Source organism: Halichoerus grypus, chromosome 5, assembly GCF_964656455.1.
Source record: "Halichoerus grypus chromosome 5, mHalGry1.hap1.1, whole genome shotgun sequence".
In the NCBI taxonomy this organism is placed as follows: Eukaryota; Metazoa; Chordata; class Mammalia; order Carnivora; family Phocidae; genus Halichoerus; species Halichoerus grypus.
In genome coordinates this window covers 155577405-155603630 of record NC_135716.1, presented here as the reverse complement: position 1 = coordinate 155603630, position 26226 = coordinate 155577405, and the positions used below count along the sequence as shown (strand labels likewise).

The 26226-nt window shown below is 48.7% G+C and overlaps 1 protein-coding gene across 12 annotated transcripts in view; it reads right to left on the bottom strand.

Annotated features, from left to right (window-relative positions):
- HIVEP3 (HIVEP zinc finger 3) overlaps nt 1-26226 on the bottom strand; it is a 448346-nt gene that overhangs the window by 281763 nt on the left and 140357 nt on the right. For 9 of the 12 annotated variants that reach the window (XM_078073303.1, XM_078073297.1, XM_078073298.1 and 6 more), the window contains 2 exons: nt 11523-11758; nt 10576-11097 (listed from right to left, as the gene is read on the bottom strand). The exons of the other annotated variants lie outside the window; for them this stretch is intronic. The gene's annotated coding sequence lies outside the window, so the exon portion shown is untranslated. The remainder of the gene's footprint in view (nt 1-10575; nt 11098-11522; nt 11759-26226) is intronic. 12 annotated transcript variants of the gene reach the window in all.

Here is a 26226-nt window from a genome sequence, read left to right as displayed (position 1 = left end):
CAAGTCTCCTTGCTGGGAGCTGGGCGTGTGAGATCCACAGAGTGGAGGCCAGTGTGGCTCTGGGAGAACAAAGACAGCAGCTGGGTCAGGCCCACCGACAAGTCACCAGTGTCCAGAGATGCCCTGGCCTTGGGGGCCGCCGATGGCCCCAGATGGTGAGGGACACACTGCAGTTCTCCTTGGGGTGCAAGGGGCAGCTGCCAGGATGGTTTCTGAGACTTTCTCACCATCCTGATATGCTGATATCAACAAGACGATCTGAGCATGTTCTCTGTTTCCCGAAGCCAGAATGAGCCTCAGAACCCAGATCAGTGAACCTGGCAGCAGATTCCCACACACCCCAGTTACTGGGTCCCAGCCAATTCTCATGTATTCCTAGTGTTGGCCCCTGAAGGAAATTCACAAGGGCCCAAAACAATATGACCAGTCCCTTGGACTTAGCTGTGGTAAGATGTGACTGACACACGTAAGGGTCACCCTGGCTTTCTTCCTTTCCACCAACCTGCTGGCTCTATTCCAGAGTCTCCCCAAGTGCAACAACCATTTCCGTTTCCACCGCCAAAGCCCTAGCCATGCCACCACCATCTTGCCTGGACTATTGCAATAGCACTGCACGCCCTCTACTTTTCCACTCTTGCCCCTCTAAAATCCATCCCCCACACAGAAGATTATGTCCCTCCCCTACTTAGAACCTTCCAGGGGCTTCTCAATACCAACTCTTTAGCAAAGCCTCCAAGAGCCTATAGGATCTGGCCCTTGTCTGTCTCTCCTGCCTCCCCTCCTCCCCTCCACCCCCACCCCACCCCACCCCTCACACACAATGGCTTTCATGTTGCCTCAAACACAAGAAGCTTATTCTGTCTCAGGGACTTTATACCTGCCCTTCCTACACAGTTGTCTCCTTCTCGTCATTCAGGGCTTCCTCAAATGTCACCTCCTCAGAGAAGCCTTCCCTGACCACTCCAGCAAAAGCAGCCCCCCTCAGTCCCTCTGTCACGCTTTGCGCTTCTGTCTTCTCCATAGCGCCTATCAGCATCTGACATGCCCTCTTCACTTTCTTGTTCCATGTGTATTGTCTGGCGAGCCTTCTACAACACAAGAATTATAGATAGGGGCACTGGTTCTCTGACCCCTGAGTCCGCAGCCCAGGGAGGAAGCCTGTACCCAGCTGGCATTCAGAGAGTGTTTGTGGCCTGCCTGACCTGCATCTGTCCCACATCCCACCCCACCCCGGGGGATTCGGACTGGCCTCTGTCCCTCTCTGTCTCTTGTACTGCCTTCCCCCAGAGTGCTTCCCAGGGAGGTGTGGCCTTGTTGCCTCTGCCTAAACGCCCCTGGTGCAGACACATGGTACACCTGGGCTGCAGAAGAATGTTCCAGCACTGCTTTCAGGGTGTGAAAGGAATCAAATTCTGCAACTTTGACTCAAATGACCCCAAACTCCTCCTTTCTTCTTTCCCCCCGACCAGGGTTTATATATATATATATACATAAATTAAACGTGTTGAGATCATCATATAGAGAGATCCCATGTGCCTTTCACTCGGTTTCCCCCAGTGATAACATCCTATGAAACTATATTATAATGTCACAGTATCAAACGCAGACTTTGGCATCGATACAGGAAGGATACAGAGCACTTCCATCAGCACAAGGATCCCTCACATTGCCCTTGATTGGCCACCCCTGCCCTCCTTAACACTGACCAACGTTAGCTCTTCTCCCTTTCCAAATTCTGTCAGCTTGCTCCTTGCTTTCTTTCCACACTTTCAGACCCACAGCATGGCTGTTGGATGCTTGGTTCCCTCCCATCTGCTTGTGCTCAGCCTCAGTTCTGGCCTCCCCTTTCCTGCGGAGTCACATTGTCTGATCTTTGCCCGGAAGTGACACTCTGATGGTTTTAGGACCTTCTAATTCATGCAGGGTATTTACATTTATCCCCCACTTCCTAAGATGGCAGCATCTCCCTATGCAAAGAGCATGGGCTTGGAATCCTGTCTCCAGTTCTCTGAGCCTCGGTTTTCTCGTCTATACCACGGGTCAGTAATACCCAACCAAGCCGAGGAGATTAAGTGACACAGTGAGGTGACTTTGCCTGGTACCTGGCATGCAGTGGGTATTTGCTGCATAACTTAGGACCACCTACAAACCTCAGCCAGTCTGCAAAATAAAAATAGCAATGAAACAAAACACCATTTCCTAATGGGATTAAAGTCAGAAAGGGCATCTGATCCTAGAATAGAAATCCCAGTTTGCTCATAACAGCTGATAATTGATCTAAGTTATCATCTGTCAAAAAAGGTGTCAAGGATTTGGGGAGGGCTCAGGAACGGACCATCAGAAATCCGCCAATCAACAACATTCATCACACAACTTTCTGTGTGCCCTTGTCAAAGTTCTCTACCTTTCTGGACCTCGACTTCTTGGTCTGTCAGGGAAGAGCCAGCCTTGACCTTTGGTTTCCTCACTCTGGGCTTCAGGGTCCACAGGGAAGACAAGGTAGAGCCCTACAAGGTCTCTGGCCTTCTCCCCTCACCCACCAATCCAAAGCAGCCCCCTGTTAGAGTCCAAATGGCTTTTCCTCTGATGAGGCTCTGGTGGTTTAAGAATTTTTGAGACCACTGTGCTGATAACCGCTGAGATTCCTCTGGCTCCACAGGCCTGTGATCCCGAGTCCAAGCACCGCTGACTCACGGGGCTCTCTACAGCAGAAATAGGTCTCAGTTTAACCAATGCCTCCTCCAGGAAGCCTTCCCTGACCTTGGAGAAAAAGGTAGGGCCACCTGTGGGCACCTGGCTGGCACCTCCTTCCTAACTTGCCCATAGGAGCATTCTAGGGGATGGCACTAAAGAATCACAGAGCCCAGAGCGTGAGCACCGGCACCCCCGCCGTGGGCAGTGGGAACGCTCTGTTTGTGCGGATACCCATGAGTGAGGGTGCTGACTCGGCCCTAACTAATGGGCACCATCTGGGGGCACGAGGACCCCAAGTGAGTTGCAGCTTGGCTTATTCTGTGACGCTCAGTTACAGCAGAGGGTTTCATGTGACATCCTTCTCCTGGTCAAGGAGGGAAAAAGAGCAATAGTCGACCTCGCTCGGCTTTGTAAACACCTGGTAACCACCAGGATGCAAATGAATGGGCCCAAACTTGGAAAACACTCACACCTTCCTTCTCTTAATTCAGTCTCCAGAGGGTCTAGAGCTGCATTGGCCAATATGGTAGCCACTTGTCACATGTGACTAAATTAATTTAAGTGAAATCCAATTTAAAATCTAGTTCCACAGTTACCAGACATATTTCAAGCGGCTACTGTAGCCACATTTTAAGCAGCATAACTACAGGACATTTCCAGCATCACAGGAAGTTCAACTAGGCTGTGCCACCTAGAACTGTCTGGAACACCTGAGCCCAGCCCTCTCCACACCTCCTTCTGAGAATCAGTTCACCATGCTCCCCATATCTTCTTCACTTGTTCCTAAAGGGCCTGGACTAGGGTGAATCGTGACCCCTGCCAAGTTCGTGTCCATCCAGACCTCAGACAATGACCTTACTTGGAAATAGGGTCATTGCACATGTAATTAGTTAAGATGAGATCATCCTGGATTAGGGTGGGTCCCAAATACAACATGACTGGTGTCCTTACAAGACAAGAAGACACGAAGACTCACATAAGGAAAATGCCATATAATGACAGAGGCAGAGATTGGAGTGACATATCTACGTGTCAAGGACACTAGGCATTGCCAGCAACCACCAGAAGCTAGGAAGGGCAAGGATGGGTTCTTCCTTAGTGCCTTTGGTGAGAGCATGGCCCGAATGACACCTTGACCTTGGGCTTTTGGCCTCCAGAACTGGGGCAGAATAAATTTGTCATTTTAAGCCACCCCGTTCATGGCAATTTGTTACAGCAGTCCTAGGAGACAAATATAGGGTCCTACCCGGAGACCCCCACATTCTCATACAACTCCCTCCCTCCCTCCCTCCTAGGCAGCTCAGATAGTAACCTCTAGGCATGACAGCCAGGAGCCAATCAGATCCCTGGCCGCACCAGCCAGCCAGTCACCGGATGAGGTAATGACATGGGAGGGGTGCTTGCACCCTGGGCTGGGGAGACTGCCCAGGAAGGAGTGGGAGGCCTGCAGAGAGCCTGCAAATCACACTTTCTCTCTTTTCAATTCTAAAACAATATCAGAAGCTTCCCAGAAAGCAACAAGCCCCAGGCGATCCAGTCAGTAGTTAAACAGCGGAGCCTGATAGCTTACTTTATTAACTAGCTAAATCAAAGGGCTATTATAGTCTCTGTCGGGTAATAAAATGCAGGAAGGAGCTGAATCACCCACCTATTAGCGTGGTGCTGGTGCAGTTAATGATTGTGACCTGGCTGGGCCCAGGCTGGACCACAACAAAGCGAGTCGGCATTTCCACCTACAAACCCTACCACCTCTTCCGCCCATCCTGCTCCACACAGAGCACCTGCCCACAGCCACCTGGTCAGAGGGCTGTGTCAGAATCTGTTTGTGGTGGCTTGCTTTTTAAATACACCCAGAATGATCCCTCTCCAATACATTCCCACTCAACTCCACGATCCCGCCGCAACCTCAAACAAAAACAAAGAAAACAAACCAGTCAGAAAGCCAAGGTTTATTAAATCAGCTCTTCAAGGAAGCAGCCAGCACCGAGTTTTTACAATGCATCCTAAACAGGAGCAAAGCCCCCAGAGCCAAACGCTGCTTAGCACTGATAAATCCAGTCCGGAGCCAGCATCATCCTCCGACCACACAGAGCCAGGAAACACCCTATCTTTTTGACATTTACCCCACTTTCTCCGGGCTGTTCCTCGGGGTACTGTTTCTCCTGCTGCTTTACAATGGGAAAGAAGAACACTGCTGTGGAAAGACAAGCCTAAAACTGCTGCCTTCCCTCATGCAGCCTCCCAGCAGGGCCACTTAGAACAGCTCAGCTAACGCTCTGAGCCTCAGTTTCTTCCCATGTAAATGATGACTCCAGTGGGAGCTTCCTCCTCGACCTGTGAGGTGAGTCTCTAAAGTGCTTGAGAGTTTGGTGCATCATAAACTCCCCGTTAGTGTTCCTTGTTAATGTAACTTGTTGATGAATTAGGCGCCTAGCATATAGTAAGTACTCAATAATTACTGTTATCATTTCTAGAGGGACATCTAGCAAACCAGGCTCCAGATGCAATTAAAAACTCCTTATAAAAAGCTCATTATAACAGATCCAACTCTGCAGCCGCCCGAAGTACCTCCCTCAGAACACTCCAAGGATACCCAGAAAAGAATGAGCCCGAATCCCCCACCAATGTTAAAAGCAGGACCCACAGAGATGCACAAAGTCACGTGGAACCACGGTTGGCAGGTCCTTCCCTGCTGAGCCATTGCTAGCCCCTCCTACAGGCCACGTGATTTATTACTGCACCAGAACTGAGCTGTTGGACCAGGAGCTCTGCTCCATTCCTCTCCACCTCATTGGCTGGCAGCCTCTAGGGCCCCGCCCACTTCCATCCGGAAGCCCCCAGTGGAAGAGTTCCGTGTGTCCCCATGATGATGTCATCCCGCACTCCCCAGGCTCAGACCCACTGAGCATCCTGAAGAGGGAACTCAGCACGAGTTCATTCTCCTTCCCAGGAGAAAAGAGAGCGGGAAGAAAGAAATGGGCTGGGCATTCTTTCTTGTCCCCTTGGGAGATGCTGAAGATCCTTTGCATTTGCTTCTCAGGTCTGCCAAGCCCATGGCAACTTGAGCCCCACTCCTCTTGCCAGCATCAGGAAGGCACTAAGGCCAGCGGCCTCTTCTTTGCCTGTGATTAGATCTCCGTCTGGAATCTGTCCACCTGGCGCAGGCTGGGGGTGACCTCAGATCCCATCTCTGTAGCTTTCCAGAACGGGGCTTCGCTGTGCGGACTGGTTTTGTTTCACATGAAGGGTTTTCTTACACTCCAAAGCAGTTGAACCCGGAAATTGTTGCTACGAGGACAGGACTGAAGGATGCGTGCGTTCAGCTACAAGGTCAGTCCTCCATCCTCCCTTACAAAGCACCTCTACCTCCTCCCAGAGCAAAGATCTGATGAAACACTAAGAGTGGGCACACACAGTACACAGCAAATCCCAAATTTCATGGCATATGTGCCTTTCCAGATGACTGCATGGATACACTCCATAACACATTGTTAAAGTGATAATTAGCGATAGACTTGTTATGAATATTCCAAATAAAATTTCTCTCCACAACAGTTGATGGAGACAAAGGGCATCACATGAAATGTAAAAAGTAATAGAGGGATTTTTGTATACAGTATGTATTTATAAAGGGATTGGGAAAATCACATAACTCAGAAGTCGATTTCAGCAAATTAAGCCTCTCAGAATCCATTTTCAGCTGCAGGTGCACGAGTATGGATATTTTTCCCACCGTGCTGAGGGCACACAATGCCCCCATCAGAAAAACAAAGCAACAGAACTCCAGTAAGGGAAGAAGCCACTCTTCAGTCTCTCCCCACCCCGTTGAACAGCAGCTAAGGACGCAGAAGACGGGCAATTGAAGGAAAACCAGGGGCAACAGAGAAATGGGCAAGCAAGTAGCTACAACCAAGGTGACTCACACTTTAAGAGTAAAAGAGAAAAGCCTTTTATCGTGTTTAGCATTTTCCTCCTACATGAACTCACTAAAGGCTCCAGCTCTGCCCCCACAACCTCTTACGCGCATTCCGAATTTTTAAATTCACAATGATTTTGCTCCACATGGAGCAACACTCCCTCTCCTCCCCACTGCCTAACTCACCAGGGCAGATGAAAGACTCCAGGCACACACACTAATGATAGCAAAGAGGGGAGGGAAGCTCCGAAGCCAAAAGAGAACAAAAGAAGGAGCCCCAGATCCCACCACGGCCCTTTCCACACAGGCTGAGAGTCAGTGTGGCTCCAGGGTATGGAGGAAACCAACCCTTCCAGGGCTTAAAGGAAACAGGGAGAGGAATGCAACTAGCAGTGTGGCCGTGTCTCTTCTGTTATCATCAGGGATTGGGGACTTCCTCAGATGGAATATTCTATTGCAAGGGCGAAGCTGAGCTCGGCTAATCCAAGAGGGAAAATCGGGTGGCAGCACGTATTAGCATGCACATGGAGTCGTCTGCGGGCAGAATCTCCCCTGCTTCCCTCACAGTATTACTAGACATCACCCGACACCACTTCTTATCTTAGCGGCTGACACAGTCCGAGCACAGCCCTAAAGCGTCTAAGTACACCCCCTTCAACTTCTACATGAGGAAACCGAGGACCAGCAAAAATGAATAATGTGCCCAGTACAAAAGGCTGGAAAATAAGGGGCAGGACTGGTTTTAGGTTGAGGACCCCTGAGCGCCTCAATCTTGCTGTTTCTATTACAACAATACTACTTCTCCCCACCCCCAACTTTTCCTTAGTTGGACTAAATTAACATCCAAATGACAGAATTATCCTTGGAAGGAATAAAATAAAACATTCAGATCAAAATTCAGAGAAAGGAAAAACTAATGTTAGTGTAGAATAATCTCAGCTGTCTAGATAGAACACACCAACCTGACCCTGGCTTCTTCAGGACCTGAGGAAAGCCAGCCTTAGTGAAGAGGTTACCAAGAATAGACTCGGCAGGGGTGGGGGCAGAGGGGTGGCTACTGACAGCCTCCAGGCCTCACACTTCTACCACAGGGCCTTTGCACTGCCTTCTCTCCCTCTGTGGATGCTCCTTCCCCAAATATCCACAGGGCTCACTCTCTTCCTTCCTTCAAGTCTTCACTCATATGTCCCCTTCTCAATGAAGCCTACCCTGACCACTCACCTTAAAATTATTTCCTGAAACTCCCTATCTCCTACATCCTACTTATTTTTTTCATAGTACTTACCACATTCTAACAAACAATAATTTACTTAGTTATTATGTTTATGGTCTACTACCTTCCATTTTCAAACAATATCCATGAGGACAAGGAATTTTTATTTGGTTCACTCCTGATTCTCCAGGGTCTAGAATAGTATCCTGGCACATAATAGCTGCTTAATAAATACTGGTTGGATAAATGAATGAATGGATGGTTGTTCTTCCCCTTTGTTTCTCATCCTCCCCCTGCACTATCTCCCTTAGCAACAACCACCTACTCCCCTTCACACATGCACACGCAAATACACACACACACACACACACACACACACACACACCCTTTTGCCCTTTTCTCTCTTCTTCTCCACCCATACCCCAGGCCTGCCACTAACATCAAGGATAGTTTAGGCTAAATCTAGAACATTCAGTAATAATACTGCCAAGCCCTCCATTAAAAACTCATATTTTATATACATACCTTGTTTTATATGCATGAAAAACTCTAGAAGGATTCACAAGAAACTGATGCCACTGCGTATCTCCAGGGAACTAGATGGCTGAGCCATAAAAAACTTTCAGTCTCTATGCTTTTGTACTATTTAAATTTTGAACAAAGTGAATATAATCAACCATTAAACATGTTTAATTAAAAATAAAAATTGGGAAAAAACTCACAAAACTCCCATATGCCTCTGCTCTTGTCCTCAACACCATCTTAATACAAATTTTTCTGGGTAAAAGTCTGAAATGCTACCAGCCCTGGGGTAGGATGCTGAAATAGGAGCACAGTTCTCCTTTTCTCTAGTTCCCATATTTTCTTAAATGAGATTGTTATTTTCATAATGAAATATTTGAAAACGTTTTCATCAAGCAGAAGGACATGAATTAATGCAAGTTTCCCTACATACATAAAACATTGAGACTTTGTTTAAGTCATGAATCCCTTTACCTTTAATTTTGTACTCCCCATTTGGATTTCAGACTTAACAGATTTCAGAATACGTTGGATAAGCTGGTGCCAGGGTCTCTGGAAGCACACAGACAATGCCTTCAAGGAGGTGCTATCCAGTGAGGATGACCACAAGCACGTGTCACTGCCTAAAGGACACACTCAAAAATGACAACTGTCATGAATGACCAGTGGATTACGTGTGGTTTCCTGTGTTTCCTTTGAGACTTTTGGATTGTTCCAAATTTTCTGCCCTGAGGTGTACAAGCAAACTTACATCTTTCCTCTTGCTATGCTATAGCGTAAGTGTGTTATTAGTCATTGGCCTTCTCTAGGCTGTGGATCTTCCCAAGGATGGAGCCCCTGTTTAATTCACCCTTGCCTTCTCAGCCTCCAGCTTGGCACCTTGCAACAGTGACTGCTCCATAAATGGGTAATGAATGAATGACTATTTCTCAGCATCCAATGAGGAACCACGAGATATACCCCAATACCAAACCCAGAGAGACACCACTCCCTCATTCGCCATCTGCTTAACTCAGCTGTCATTCATGGGTATGCTCTGTTCTGGGCAAGGGAAAGGAGACCAGAGCTACCCAAGTGTGGATATATAAAGTCATCAAAGAAAGGACACATGCAGCCTTCCCTATGGCCCAGGCTCTAATGCACTTGGGTGCCAAGCAATTAATGCAGGCTCCAAACTCCAAGGTCTTTGCAACCTTCACTAATTGTCCTTTGATCTCCTTCTGGGGATTTACCTTAAGGAAATAATTGTATGAAGATTAACTAGAACCATGTTCATTATTATTAATGCTGCCTAAAACAGAGAAAAATTGGAAACAACCTAAACATCAAGCCACACGAAATTAGGTAAATAAATGATGGTCTATCTCCATAATTGAGTACTCTTACATTACAATTGCTATAGACTCATGCAACTCATGGCAAAAAAAAAATGGGGATGTGTATTCTTTGAGTTGTATCCATTTGGCTGTGTTCCCTTATACTAAATGACTTAGCGCCCTCATTTTTTGAAAATTGCTTTATATTTCTGGTCTCGGTTGTCTCTTCTGTAATTAAAGGCATTACTTAATCATTAAAAAAAAAGCTTGTTGATATAGAAAGCTAATGCTCATGATAAGGCATTAAACGACAATGCGTGTGATCAAAGAACATATGTGGCATGTGACACTGCAGTTACATTTATATATATAATTATACGTGTGTGTATATATATCTATACAAGTGCGTGCAGGTGGGTATATATAGCATCATATATATGAAAGGCTCTTCCACAGAATCTCAATGGTTGTCTTTGGGGTAAGTAGGATTTGGGGCTGGTTTTTTCTTTTTTTTTATCTCTATGTCTGATGTTTTTATAATAAGGATGTGCTGCTTTAATAATGAAAGAAACAACCCACGTTACTTTTAACTGAATCAAGAAAAGAACACTATCCTGGAATAGGTGAGAGGAAGGGTTAGGGTGGAGCCAGGGGAATGGTGGCTGAGGGGCGGCCGGGCCTCCTTGAAAGCTACCAGGGATGGAGCCATGTTCCTATGACCCCCGAACTTACAAAGGCTTTGGTTCCACCAGACCAGACTTTCTCTCACACATCGGCCACAGTATCGCCACCACAGACATGGTCCTCACCAGGACAGGCAGGGTCCCCCACTCTGTGAGTCTCACCTGGGGCAGGGCGTTGGGGGCGGGGAGGGGAAGAAAAGCACCAAGGAGCCTACCAGGAGACATACTGACCAGGCCAGGTAGCATCTGTCAGAAGTGGACCCCTGGTCACATAGGAAACAAGTGTGCCATGAACTTGGCAACTTCTGAGAAACAGCAATGTTTCGAGGTGCTTCTAGCCTCAAATGACCCAGTTTCAGGTAGGACCATTTAATCCAGGACTCAGAAAAAAAGTTAACATTTTCTCATCGAGAAGGTTAACCAGAGCTCCCGGAGCCGAAACGGGAGCAACCTGCTTGGGAAGGCAGAGGTGAGCTCTTCAAAGTCCATGAGGAATGGTGTCCAGGTACGATGGGAGCCGGTGGGGGCCTCTTCTCACAACTTCTGTCGGCAAAACTGGTTGTAAATCAGTAGACGATTTTCTCAGGGTTATTCTGAAAGCTTCCGGACCCCTCTGCTTCTTCAGCCTCTGTGGCCTTTGTTCCAGCTTCTTCAGTCGCCAAGTGAGCGAGATCCGCTGTGTGTCCTCCATTCGGTGGTCCTGGGCGGACTGCTCGGGAACGGCTGTGGGTGGCTTGAGGTCACTGCTGGCATCTGTGAACAGGGAGAGCACTTATCACGATTGGACCCTATCATTCTCCGGTCGTCATCATGTCAATAATGGACAGAAACGAGGCAAGCAGCGGGGGAACAGACAGTGGGCGGGACACAGCAGGAGCTTGGAGGGAGAAGCAGCGCAAGGGGTTAACAAGGGAGGCGGGGCCGAGAGAATGACAGGAAGGAGCCGGGATGCACAGAGATGAAAGAATTCGGAAAGGGGGCAGAAGGCGTGAGCAGAGAGGCCAGGCCAGCTTGGGCTGAAGCACTCATGTTCCTCGCCGTGCCCTTGTCACCTCCTGCGTGGCCCATCTGCCTCCCAGCCTTTGCCTTCTGGCCCAGGAGGGGCCATCCCAGCCCCACCTCCCGACCCCTACCTAGTACTAACCCTCCTCTAAGCCCTACCAGAGAAACGGACTTACTTCTCCCCTTCTTGGGCCTGCATGCCTCCAGCACCAGCTGTCCTCAGGGCTCCTGTGGGTGTGGGAGCACTCCCTTCAGGCGTCCGCTTCCTCAGCCTCTGGCACGGCGGTTCAGTCTGTGCTTCCAGAATCTCCTTTCTTCCCATTCTTCAGGAAGGTGCCAGGACGTTTTTGTCCCTCGACTGGACAAGATCCAGCAGGAGTGGGCAACGCAGGACCAAATCCGAGACACCAGACTGAGAGGGACAGGAAGGGGAAACACGGGACAGTCCTGGGTGATTTGGACCATCTGGTCACCTCATTCTAGATTTATAAGTGGACATTTAGGCAAGAGACCAAACTGGATCAGGAGTCTAAATTCACTGTACAGCACGGCCACCAGATTACTTTTTATTTGGGACCCAAGACCTTTCGACACCATTGATCTTTCACAACACAGATGCAAGCAGATCTACCTGCCAAACATGTATAAAGTCAGAACAGTTCCACACTTTTAAAAAATGTGAACACTAACCATAATCAACACCCTGCTCTACTCAAACCAGCCTCTGCAGAAGCACATCCAGGGGTGCCCTCCCTCAAGGTTTCCTCTAGAATGAGCGTGCCCCCTTGCTAATGCTCTCCTCCAAGCTGCTCCCCTGGGGTCGTGGACGGGGACTTGATGAGCTGGGGCCTGATCCCAGCATGGGCCAGGAGCTCTCCTTCTGCTCTACAGCCACGAGACGGCTCATTGAGCCACGGTGGATAAACATCTTACAAATATAACCATTTCTTGTGACCACAAGAATGACTGAAATACAAGAACCCATCACTGATAGTCCCCAAATCTTAAAGCACATTCTCTACACCAGTGGTTCTCAAACTTCAGTGCGCAAAAAGCCACCTGGAGGCTTTGTTGAAACATGGATTTTTTTGGTGACATCCCCAAGGTTTCTGGGGGAGAGGCTGAGAATTTGAATTTCTAACAAGTTCCCAGGTGCTACTGCTGGTGCTGGTCTGGAAACTATTCTTAGGGAACAACTGGTCTACGCCAAGAGAGGTTCTTAGTAACACCTATCATGTTAAGGAGCCGCTACCATTCCAAATGACTCACTTTCACTTAGCACTCAAACCTCACCCAAAGCAGAGGCACAGAAAAGGCTACAACACAAAGAAAACTCACTGTTGATGAATGCAGGCATTTGAAGGCATTAACAGAAAGAGAATAAGAAGCTCCCTAGAATCCATTTGCTCTAACCTGCTCACGTAATGCAATAGTACCAAGTTTAGGGAGGTTAGGTGACTTGTTCCAAGAAACAGTGAAACACAGATAATCAATAGCAGAACCCAGACTAGAAACCCCAACAGCACTATTTAAAATCATGACTATGGAATCTTAGAAAACCTCCTGACTTTTGCCATTACAAGAGTCACAATGTTCAAGAGTTTCTGCAATCGGCGAATGTAGGCTCTTTCTTCCTGTCTGTCCTTCACGCCAAAGCCCTCATTCTATGCCATGGTCAGTTCTTAGTAAGCCCGTGATGGAAGTAGTTTCTGATTTTTCAAGTTCAGCTGTGAATCCACTGCCTAGAACTCGGAATTGGTTTTCTCGCAGAAATCCCATTACACGTGTGTAGGTTCCCAGGATAAGTCCTCCCACCAGGCCCAATGTTGCTGAACCACAGTGAGGACAGTCCATGTCATCAACGCCATCGTGAATATTATTTCCTTAAAATCTCCTTCTGAGTTTCCACTTGGACCTTTGCCCTTCCTGGTCCCTCTTCCTGGAAAGCTGCTGCCCCCGGTTTTCTCATGTCAGCTCCTTCTGTTACCCACACCTTAGCTTGTGTGCTTCCTCCTCAAGAGTCTCTTGTGAGCACCAACCCAAGAAGATCTCACTCCCTGCATATGCCAGTTACTTTCTATCCCATCACCCTTCTGCATTTTCTGTATAGCCCCTAGCGCCACCTGAAACATTTTGTTCATCGTTCACCTGCTTATAACCACCCGGCATCAGGACGTGAGCTCCAAGAGGACAGGACTTAGCCTGTCTTGTTCACCACTGTAACTCGAGCATCTAGAACAGTGCCCGGCATGTAGCAGACTCTCTACACACATCTGGTGGATGAATAAATGAATGTACCAAAGAATGAAACAGAGCATCTTCTTCCAACATGGTTCCCAAAGTTGGAATTCGAGACTTTCCTTCCAATTTCTCACCCTTTCAACAATAGGAGTTGGATTCCTTGTGCTTTAACACGATGTGGAAAGAGAAAATGAACCCTTAGGCTGGTGTTTTCAATGACAGGAGGGAGCAGACAGGAAGTTCCAGGGATTGGGGATGGTGCTGAATCTCTCCCCAGCTCTGTGCCCTTTCACACAGAGAGGGTGCTGGTGGGTCAGGTCTACCTGGTTATAGGATGCGGGAGGCAAATCCTATAGTGGAATGATGAGATGTTTTAGAGTCAAGAGATTTGGTTTCAAACCCTAGACAAGTCATTTAAATCTCTCTGAGCCTCAGTTTCCTCATCTGTAAAATGGGGATGATGAAATACTCTAGGCATAGTGTACTTGTGTGGATCAAGGAAGTTAGCACTATGGAAACTCTCTAAACAGTAAAAGACTATAACTTGCTATTGAATTATTAATATTAAGACCATGTCATCTCTGGGGAGATCCAGATCTGTGAAATGTCTCAGGATGTGCATCTCCACCCAGTCCTGCTCTGCCACCTCTCTTAGTTCTCCCTACTCCGCCCAGCTCCCAGGCTGCTGCGTGGGAGCCCCCAGGCCGGTGACAGCAGCCCTGGGGCACTGACACTGGCCACTCAGAGCCACCCGCAGCGTCACAGCCAGAGTGGCAGCCACAGATGGTGCAGGCAGAAGGAAGCCAGGAGAAGACCACTGTGGGAAGCCACAGAAGAGCATGGAGAAAACTGTCAGTGGAACTGAACCAGGGCAAGTGGTAGAAAACTGGCCAAAATCCCTCAACTTCTGTCCAAAATTCTCTGGATAACCCAGAGTCCCAGAGATGGGGACTTTAGAGAAGCCAAGGTTCTGTCTTATCACCAGGCTCTGGCTTCCTAATGTCCCAACAGGGGGTGGGGGTGGGGCTATAGTCCTTCCTTTCCCCCATGGGTCTCCTGACCAACCCTGCATTAACCAGTTTCCCATTCACCACATTTTAATGCTCCAGACAAAGAGGCTCTTGGCCAAAAGCTGCCTTGACATTGAAAACAGATGACGTTACAGACGTCCCTCCTCTGGCCCAGTCACTCCGTGCTCCACTGGACACCGTCTCCACTCTTCATTAAGTGATAACCTTAATGACAGGTCTGCACGCAAAGGGTCACTTCTCATCCCTTCTACCGAGAGTTCAATTCAGTCGTGTAACTGGCTACTAACCACACACAGCTGGGCACAGTGTTTAGGCAGCGGAACGCTGCATTTGGGGGAAGACAAGCACGGCAACCAGCCCCTGCCCTTGAGCACCATCCGCTCTGAGGGCACAGAACTCATCACAACCGCCATGGACCGCTCTGTTCACTGCCAGAAAAAGAAACACACAGTCTGGGGCCCGTGGGGACAAAGGCGAGGGGCTGCATTAGGTCTTCGGTAGCAAAGCTCTCTTCGGGCTCCTAAATGATGCACTGATCAGGGTGTCTGGATCACGGGCAAGTTCTTTCATTCTGGCAATGGTATGAGGTGATGGGTGCTGGTAGTTGCTTGAATCTGATAAGCTTCAGGGGCACGTCATCAAGTATCAAAGGGCTTAATGAATGGAAGGAGTCCAACGTGGAGAAAGGGCAGGAAAGGGAGCTCCAGGTATGAAAGGGATGGAAGCTGGGAGTGTCTGAGGTACCTAGGCCTCTCCAAGACTGTGGATTGTCCAGAAGCTACAAGTTCCCCACCCCCGCCCACCACCCCTCAGCTCTGAGTTGGTTGATGATGCCAGCTGGGGAGATACCAGCCTATAAATGATAACGAAAGTGTGAGCGCGCCAGGGAGAGGACCAGGGGAATTCATGTGTTGAGGATTGCTGGCTTTCAAGGGATGCAGAAAGAAAGATGCTAGAGAGGGAGGGGGACCATGGAGACTTATTCAGCCTGTCCACTCACTAGGCTGGTGCTCAGGGCCACCCACCGCCCTCTGAGGGTAGAGACAGACCTGCTTTATCCTCTCCTTTTCCTTCTGTCCTCCTCCTCTCCCTGGGTTCTGGGCTAGGGTGGGGAGGGACAGCAGGACTCTGCTATTCAAGGGACATCTTGGCAGACAGGTCTGGGACTCGCTCACAGGCCCACCCTGCTATCTGGCACAGACACTGGAGGATGGCCACCTGCTAGCTGGAAGTGGGTGTGAAGGGCCCCAGGGTCTCTGTCTTGGGGTGGGGCAGAGCTGACCACATGGCATCCCACCGAAGAGAGAACAGCCTCACTCCCACCTCTGCTCGTGTTCGCTCACCCCATCGCACTGGACTTCCCTGCTCGTTCCCCGCTCTGAGCTTCTATAAGACTGAGCTCTTCATCCGGGGTGCCCTTCACAGCTTCATCGTGGCATGTTCTCACTGCCTTTCCAACACCTGGTTCCAAACTCACCTTCTCCATGAAGACCTGACTCTTTTCGTCAATATCAATCTCTTCCTCCCCATGTTCCCGAAGTACACTGCTCTCATGGCACTCTTCAGGGACTAAAATCATCTGTCCATCTCTTCCACTGGACCATGACATCCCTCAGATTAGGGTCTGCACCAGGGGTCACAGATTCAAATGCACATGGGGCCACGCAGGTCACGCAGTAGGTGAAACAGCTTGTGTATGGGACCTCGAAGGTGGTTGTCTTGGTGGCAACCAGACACTTGAGAGTCTCAGGATCTGAATCAGAGGGGCCGGCCTTACCTAAAGGAGGCAGCTGCCCTTATGGAAAATACTACCGCATGGAAATGCGAGCCAACATTGCCAGGACTTCAGATTCTGGAGGGAGAAGCCTGGTATCAGCATTCTCATGTGAAATCACCCCATCTTTATGTGTCAGCAGCAAATTCAAATTTAAGACACCATGCCGTGAGCCAAATAAAATGCATCTGCAAGCCAGACTGGCTCAAGTGCCACCAGTTTGTAGTCTCTAGGTTTATTTCTGCCTCGTCGATACTCAGCAAACGCTTGCTGGTTGAAAAGCAACTGAACGAACGAATGAATGAAGAGAAAAGAAGGAACAGATGGGTGGGAGAGGGGAAACCAGGATGGATGCCCATGCGTCAAGATGCCAAGTGGTGGGTCGGGCAACTCACAGTGACCCCACTGCCAAGCTGTCAATGTGAACAGCACGGTGGTCTTGCTTGCGGGCAGAGGGGGGGATGAAACACCGGGGGCCTTGTGAACTCGGAGTCGGCAACCAGCTTCTCAGAAGTTTCTGCTGCAGCCAAAACACAGACGCTGAAAACAAGCCGATGTGCATACACTCACGTGAACACAGCGTGTGAAAGTGGAGGCTCTGCGTGCCTCGGATTCCACATTCCCAACAAGGCCCACCTTCTGCTGCATGTTACAGACGTGTTGAGGGAGGAAAGAAGGAATGGTTTTGCCATGTGGGGGTGCAGGGGAGAAAGAAAGGAGTCATCCAGCCCGAAATCTTTGTTTCTAGCCAGAAACTAACTCTCTCTCTCTCTCTCCCCAACCCTGCTGCCTTGTGGAGGGCTCTGAAGCTTCAGGGAGGACACAAGCAAGCCTGGCGTGGGCCCTCAGCCTCCAGGAACACTGTGAGGCGGGAGTGTGTGCAAGCAGCCTGTGTGGAATGCCTGGGGTTGCAAAAGAAAAGTTATTTCAGGTTCAACTGAGTTATAATTTATTTTTCCTAACTGATCATTACTGCTGCCGGCTCTATAAATAACCACCTAGGGGGTCTGCTTTTCTGCTCCCAAATCCTCAAAAAGCTTTCTGGTTTCTGGCCTGCCAAGTACACGGCACATTTCTTTTCTGCGCAGCCCTTCAGGGAATCCTTCTGCAGTGCATGCCAAGGAGTCTGCTGCGTTCCGCCTTCCCCTTCCAATTCCTCTCCCACAGACAGGCCACCCACCCCTCCTCCCCAGCTCCACAAGAGGCCTCACTCCCGGGAAGCCAGAGGTTCCCGGGCCCAGGTCCCGGCTTCTCTGTTTACTCTGTTTCAACCCAGCTGCAACCCTCGGTGCTCCCAAGACAAGAGGTAATCGGAGTACAGAAATCCAGCTACAGCGTCATTCGAGCTCAAGCCCAGAAAGGAAAGGAGAGTTATAGCCTGATAGTTTCGCCAGCAAAATGTCAAGGGTCAATACAACCTCAGGAAGGATGGCTATGGTCTATGGGAAATCGATGTAAATGACTTAAAGAAGAATCTGTTCGAGCATGACTCCATTTAATCAAGTACAAAAAAGAAAAAGCATGTTCTTGATGGTATTCTGAAGGATGTCTGCTTACGTGCTTTCTAACCACATGGGGTTGTCTCTCTAAACAGAGGACCTCGGGAGGGACTGATGTTCAGCAAGACCCACCAGGCGCCGAGAGCTGGGCCTTTCATGCTCCTTGTTCTGTTTCATCTTTCCAGCATGATGGCCCTAAGGCAGGTATTCGTTTGCCCATTTTGTAGGTGAGGGATCCAAGAAAAGGGGTTTGCTCAAAGTCGGGCAGAAAGAAAGAGGAGAGTGAGATTCAAACCCAAATTCACCAGACTCCAGAGCCCAAGTTCCTCCACCGCTCTGCCCCATGGCTTCTCTAGCTAGAAGACCAAAGTTAAAGATATGTTTATTTTTCTATTTCTCAGATTAATTTTGCAGCCCAGAAAGCAAGGACAAGTTGGATATTTAACCACAGGTCATAAGAGCCATATTTGAACTCTTCAGAAATTAACCTCTCTAACTAGTCAACTGTAAAATCTGAAGTGCTCTCTCTTTCACCGTTTATTAGGAAAATTACCATAAGGGTTATGGTCACTTACGTTGCTTTAATGGTCTAAAAATAAAAGCCTGTGTATTTTTGGATGATTTTAAAAACAATAATTACTAATATTAACAAAACAATAAGAAACAAATACAAGTTTTCACAATTATTCAACCCCCCAAAGCAGGTTAGATGACCCTCTATATGCTTTGATGGCATTCTGTGCTCACTCTGTCGAGAGCATTTGTGACACCACATTGGAATGCCTTGTTTCCTCATGTCTCTCCTTCTAGGCCAATGATCCCCAAGGTTTTTTGGTAAGGTGCCCTAGCAGCAAACATTTGAGTATACCTGCATATGGGTATATTTATCTATAAAGTGTATTCATACTCTGTTACTCATAAAAATAGAAAGGATGATATAGGCATGTATGCCCATCTGTGTATCTATGTGTCCATCTGTCTGCCTTATTTTCTTTTGGCCCTCCAGGGGATCATCTCACTTTCCACGGCCTCCCAACATGCATGTCTCACTTTGGAGACCACTGTTCTAGGCAATGTGCTCATCATACCTTCATTGATTCATTTCCCCCAACTGCAATAGCACCCATTATGGGCTGGGAACTGTGTTAGGTATTGGGGATAGCGGAGTGAACAAAAGGACAAGGAATATGTTTCCCATGGAGCTTATAATTCAGCGGGTGAAACAAAGTCAGGTAATGTCAGATAGTAATAATGGCCACCAAGAAAATAAAACAAGGTGATGTGATAAAAGTGATGAAGAATGACCATGGATGCGACGGGACAAGCCACCCTAGACTGGGAACTCAGCGAAGGCCTCTGTGAGCCACATGATGAGGAGGCCACCATGCAAAGATCTAATGGGAGAGTGAGTGTTTTGGACAGACAGGACGTCAAATGCAAAGGTCCTGAGGCAAGAAAGGCCTATGTGGTTGGACTATAATGAGTTAGTAGGAGAAGCTGGAGAAATAAGAAGCTTAGGCTAGGGAGTCCCTGCCAGAGATGAATCCTACCCCCACTGCCTACTGACTGGGTGACTTTGAGGATTAATGCCACATGCACAGAGTTGGCTTCAATAAATGGCAGCCCTTGACGTCTGTTAACTTGTTTCTCACTGGTCTCCCCCCGCCCTACCCCCAGCACAGAAGTTCTATACCAGCTAGGCCTGGCCAGTTTTCGACCCTGCAGATCTAAAATAGCTGTCACCATGCCTGGCTTATTGGAGGAGCTCAATGAAAATTTAGTAAATGAATGAGTTTTAAAATGGGTAAAGGCAACAGAAAATCAGAGTTTGGCTAACTATAAAAAAATAGATTTTTTAAGCAAAATTTTTCCAACTATAAAAGTCATGTCATATATATTCAGGAAGTTTGATATTTTAAACAGATAAGGGATATTATTCCACATTCCACCTAATACATATTTTCTACTTCACATGTCTGTTACAAAAGGCAGTGGAGCGTATGGGTCAAGAATGTGTGGGCTCTGGAGAGACTGACCACCCAGGTGGACATCCTGCCTCCACTATTAGCCATCTAGATCATCTTGCTGGAGTTACCTGCCTTCTTCATGGCTCAGTTATTTGATCTGTAAAACTGCCAAGATAACAGGCCTATTTTGTATAGTATTGTGAGGGTTAAGTGAGCTAATGAATACAAAATGTCTAAGAAATGTTTAGGATGTGGCACTACTGACTTAATCAAGCCCCAGTTGTTAGACACTTGGCTACTCCTCAGGTTTTATTAGAAGCATCACCATGAAGAGTATCCTTACAGCTAAACCCCCACTACACAAACAGGATCATTTCCTTAAGAGAAAACACTAGAAACGGCATTGCCAAATCGAAGGATATATGGATTTTAAGGCTTTTAACACATAACAAGTGGTGGCCCATTTCCTCAAATCTTTGTCTCCACTGAGTAGGAACCTTTGAGAAAATCTTCGCCAATCTGTTAGGGGAAAGAACATCTCATTGTTTTAATTTGCCTTTCTTTAATTACCAGAGATATTGAATAGTTTTTCATTTGTATTGCCTCTCTTGTGAACTGCCCGTTCATGTTTAAAAAAGGAAGTCCATTTTAGTAATTAGAGGCAGCAGAATAGACAGCTCAAAGTGAAACCCCCACTGCTGAGAGGGGTCAAACAGGGCTAGATAGTCACACATTATGAAACTGGGCATCTCTTTACCTTGTGGAAAGTTGAACTACATGAGCTCTGAGGTCCTTTCAAACACTGGGATTATTTAGGGGTGCCTGGGTGGCTCAGTCGGTTAAGTGTCTGCCTTCAGCTCAGGTCATGATCCCAGGGTCCTGGGATCAAGTCCTGCATCAGGCTCCTTGCTCAATGGGGAGCCTGCTTCTCCCAATTGCTGCCGCTCGCCCTGCTTGTGCTCTCTCTCTCTCTCTGACAAATAAATAAATAAATCTTAAAAAAAAGAAGAAGAAAACATAAGAAGGCCTGCAAATCAACAGCTTGACACTGGGGACCCACCAGTATCAGTGGCCTCCATGTTTTCCCAAGATGAAATTGATATCTCAACATCCCTCATGAGCCTCTGCATGAAGACGCCTGATTTACAACAGAAAGAGAAATCAAACTGACACGGCTATTCTCTAGTAGATGATGCTAGCAGATGAGAGTAGAGAATTCCTTAAGTCTCCCCCTTGATAAGATGAAAAACCTTTGGTGGGGGGGAGGGCACAGAGCAAATCCTGTTACAACAAACACCTTCACACTCAAGACCAATGTAGCACAAAGACTTCCAAGGTGTGGCCAGCAACTTGTTGACCTCAACCATATCTGTAGAACTTTCTTCCTTGCTTTGCATTTGGCTTTGGTACAATCATTGGTCATGGAACACCCTCCTTATTCCACTCCCCCATAAGTGTTTACACTGCAGTTTTCTCCTGGGCTGGCCAAAAGCCTATGAGGCCTTGGAGAATGCCACTGTGTTCATAGTAAGCAGACACCCGGACACAGATTTCCTAGTTGTCCGCTCTTACAGAGCTGTTCTTGAATTAGAAGTGGGTCTGAATGTATCTGAATCCTTTAGCCAGAATTTTCCAGTGTTTTCAGAGGACCTTCTACATTTTCCCTAAGAGGATTCCCCCCCCCCAAGCCTCCCCCATTTTGGCTGTCACAGTTGAAGTTTCTTGCTGGGCTTGGCCCCACAGGCACAACGGCAGGTGGAAACCCAACGCTCCCATCGCTTAAATTACTACTCTGATGAAGAAGTCACATGTGGGGTGAGAACCTGGCAGATTTCCCTGTGGGCACACCTTCAGCACACAGACCTGAAGCAGCAGAACAGTAAAACTGGCAGCCAGAATCAAGCAAAAAGAAGGACATCCTCCAGGAGGGAGGCGGAATCAGACTGAGGCAAAGCCAGGACCCTGGTTCTTGGCAACATGAGTGAAACTCCAAACTAAGAGGGGAGGGCGTCTGAACTGCCAGCCCCTTAGCACGCCCCTCAGATGGGTAGTGGGTGTGGGGAGAGCTCGGTGCTGTGTGGAGCCTGGAGCTCCGCATGCCGCCCTCGGTCATAGGCTGGTTAGCTAATGACCCCCAACAAAACTCCATCCTCCGTCTGGGGATCAGGCTGTAGCTGAGCGTACAAAGTCACTCTGTGCCTTGCTTGAGCAGCACACCTCAATCCCTCCAAAAGCATTTGTGCAGGCCCATGAGCGTGCTGCACTGGGCCAAGAGCCAGGGCGGATAAATGCCAAACCTCGGGGCTCTACGCTGAGGGCTTGTGATTCGGCCGAGGAGCCGAGATGCCCAGTAGCAGCAGCAGTAGGGCACGTTGGCAGTCAAAAAGGGGTCCCTGCAGGGAGTGCCACCAGAGGCCCCAGAGGGCAGCCGGCATGGTCAGGGGAAGGCCAGCGGCCTGATGGGGAAAGGGGCTGTGTTCCACGCTGGGGGGGGGGGGAGGGGAAGGTTGGGCAGGTGGATAAGAAGAGAGCTGGCATCTGGGGGAGAAGGGAGACCGTGACAGCAGCCTGGGAGGCTCTTGGCCCCGGAGGGGGGTTTGTGTAAGGGAGGCAGAGACGAAGGGAATGCGATAGGGAGGAAGGAGGCCAGATTTCAGAGAGGTCTGTATCCCACACAGAGAAGCCTGGGCTTTATCCAATAAGCGGTAGGGAGCAGTTGGAGACGTGTGAACAGCAGATTAACATAATTAAAGGAGAATCTTAAAGACTTGAGCTTTCTGTGGGTGACACCGTGTAGGCTAGGGGTGGACAAGAACACTGGGCAGCTTTTACAATGGCCCAGCTGCCAGTGGCCAGGGCAGGACCACGGTGTTGGCCATGGGAGGGAAAGAAAGACATCCGAAAGATACCTCGAAGCAAACATCTAAGGGGCTTGGGGAAGGATTCGGTAAGAGGGCTTAAGGATGAATCCAGCAATCCACAGCTTGGTGGCTGGGAGGTGGAGGTCGCATTGTCAACGATAAAGAAACAGGTTGCAGCTGAGGAAGTAAGAAGTGACACGTTCAGATTGGGGCAGTAAAGGCAGTTCTGCGAGAACTTGAAAAGGCCCAAACAACCAAAAGGCAGGCATCCATTGGAAACAGGAGGCCAAAAATGAGGCTTTGTAATTCCACTAAAGGGAATGAAAACGCAGCTGAGGTTCTAGCCAGCGACACTGAAACAGCTGTCTGTCCAAACAGCCAGTTAGTACGCGTTCTGCGCACCCCTACCGCCTCTTCTGCTCTTGATTCTCCCCTACCCGTTTATCAGACCCCAGGTTGAGATCAGCTACAGAGAACAGGAAGAGGGACACTGAGAAGCCCAGACTTCTAATCCTCGTTTCTGCTGAAGCACGGTAGGACTTAGTGATTCTCCCACTGAAGCACATGCTCACAGCTCAGCGCATAAGTACTGAGTCATTTCTTTCCCCTTCCCCTCCCTCGTCCCCCATCCCCTCCCATCAGCTCCTCCTCCTCCACCACCCCCCCAACCCCTGCCAACAGCCTGGCATGCATTTTCTCCATCACATTACTGCTCGACTCTCCACATTTCCTTTCCCTCCGAGCCTGCCTCCTACCTCTTTAGAAACGCTGGGAGTCCAAGAGGCGACCCACAGATGCACCGGGACAGAGAACCACAGATTTCAACAAAGACAGGCAGCTAGTTGTGAAAGGAGCATTGAAGGCAAGTCAGGAGTCTTGGATTTTCAGAGTCAGCCGAGGGAATCAGATAGAGATCCTTAGAGACAAGGGGTCTCATGATTCCCCAGCTTTGCTGACGTAGACACAAGTGTTCTCACTCTACAGATAAAGACGGCAGATAAGCAGTTCCCTTTCAGAGAGGTAACCCCAAGTGCAGGCTCGCAGCTGCAGTTACTCTGAATGACAGTGGGAGGGAAGGAAACAATGAGTGCAAAAAAAAAATTTTTTTTTAAAAGGCAAATGCTTAAGGTGGAATGGACGTGAGCAGTGTGAGATGCACACCTCCTCCAGTTCCTGGAAGACAAAGATGAGTCAAAGAGAAGCTTCATCTCAGAGGCGTTCCTCCTCCGCTTGGCACACACATTCCCAGACACAGAATCATCCGTCCCCGTGTCACCCAGCATCTGCAGCTACCAGCCACCACCTCCTTGTAAGTTAAGCTGGAAGGTCAGACCTGCTTCGGCTGTGGAGCTGAAAGCAAACTGGGCCCTGTAGGGATGCTTCCAGTAACCTGAGGGCAGGAGAGTATAGGGGGAAAGGCAGAGAAGGTCAGTATTATGCGGCTCTAAAGAAGTGGCCAAAGATCACCCGAAATGCACAGCCTGGAATCTGCAGTTATTTCTGGTTTCCTAGACAACCCCATCTACACCAGGTAGAAATCTGAAGTCCACCTCAAAGAATGACACAGGCCCTGGGAATGGGACAAGAGAGGAAAGGCAAGGGGTCAATGCCGTGTGCCAGTTCAGGGAATGGGGACAGCGGGGACACGAAGGTCTTCTTCATGGGAGCTGAAATCCCATCAGGTTCTGTGCTTTCCATAATCTTGCATTTGTGGCCAAGAGAGCGATTCTAATCCTGGTTCACCGGGTGGGGACGTAGGCTCTACAGGTGCGTGAATTTGTCAAAACTCATCTGTGCATTTCCCTGTATAGAAATTAGACCCCAGTAACTCTGGCTCTCCCAATCCATTGATTGTGGGATCTTGGATGCATCACTGGACATTCTGTAGTCCAGGGTTCCCTGTCTGCCAAGTTGAAACTAAAATTTAACAATTGTAAGAGCTGACTGGGGCTGGAAATGGGCTGTGCAGCCAGGTGAAGAAGGGCCATGATTGAAGCAAAGAAGAATTTCTGAATGGGATTAGCTTTCTGCAAAAAATTCCCCCCAAATCATCCATCCGGGAAAAAAAAAAAAAACTGGGGAGAGAAGTGAAGATGCCATCCTCTACATCCAAGTGGCCAACAACTGTTCATTTGGAGTACTGCCTGCCTTTCAGGCCCTCCAAGCTCTTATGCTGGAGATCCCCCTGCAGCCTCAAGATTGGGGCATGCAGTTTTCTTCCCTTCCTTCCAAACTCCCTTTGCATCTTTGGTGCCCTGGCCAGGTAGCAGGAGCAGGACCCTTCACGGAGGGGAGGGTGCAGGGAGAAAGGGTTCACACAGAGGGCACGCCATGTGCAGAGAGCTGGATGGCTGCAAAGACTCAGAGGCTGTGAGAGCCAGCCAGGCATCACCCCCAGTCCATCTCTTATGGATCCAGAAAAGTGGTGGAATTTTTCACCATTTCTAAAGCCGCCCCCCATCCCCAAAAGAACAATGACATGGCCCATGGCTATCTTTAGGCTGGTCCTCTCACATGGAAACATGCCTGCTTGTTCCCCAAACAGGTCTCTGATGGGTGACTTTTGGACAGAAGGATCTACCCTGAACAGGCACTGAAGCGTATCTGGTGAATGGTCTGGCTCACCTTCCTCTCCTCTCAGAGGAGCTCTGGGACATGGGGAGGACCTCTGGATATACCGAATAGAGTGACTGCAGCCACCAGGATGGAAAGGAATTCACAGAAGATGTCTTGATGGCAGCTACCCAGTGACACAGCTGAGGGGTGGCTGGCCCAGGGAAAATCTCTGGGTAAGGAAGACTATCAAAGGAGCATCAGATCCAGATTGCAAATTGCTTTAGCAGCTAAAATAGGCAGAAAGATTGAGCGACTCGCTCTAATCCAAGGGGTTTATGCTTCAGCACTGGCTGCCTCTGACTCTCACCCTTGACCCAGCCTATTCATCAGTATTTTGATAAGCAGATTCCCTTCACAGAGCTACTTAATCTGGGTTTCCAGAGAAGTCTTGCAGCGATTAATGAGAGCACTGTGTTTCCTGCCAGTTTTGGAGGCTGGGGCCGTTCAATTGCAAAGGTGAAGGGACTTGTCATAAGGTGTACAAACTTTCCCATCATTGGACTTGACCCCACTGGGGGTTAACTCAGGCATCTTTTCAATTTTGATACTTGGGTCTATTTTTTTTAAATCCACTTTCTCCTTGGTATGCAGGAAAGTTAAAGCCCTTGCTTATATCCTCCTTGATGCCAGCTCTTATTCAGAGCCCGAACAGCATCTGGAGCTAAACACAGATTAGAGGCAGGGGGGTAGGAATGACAGGCACGGACAGGAGACCTGGCACTGCCAAGGGGCACCACCAGTGAGCCGGACCTATGTGCAGCCCTCTGCCTATAAGCCCTTAGGCAGCGGTGGGAGGGGGAGCTAGGGCTGGGATCCCACATCCCGAGGCTCACAGGGGCACAACCAGCACTCACCATCTGGCCCCTGCCCTCAGAGGATGCTCCAAGAGTT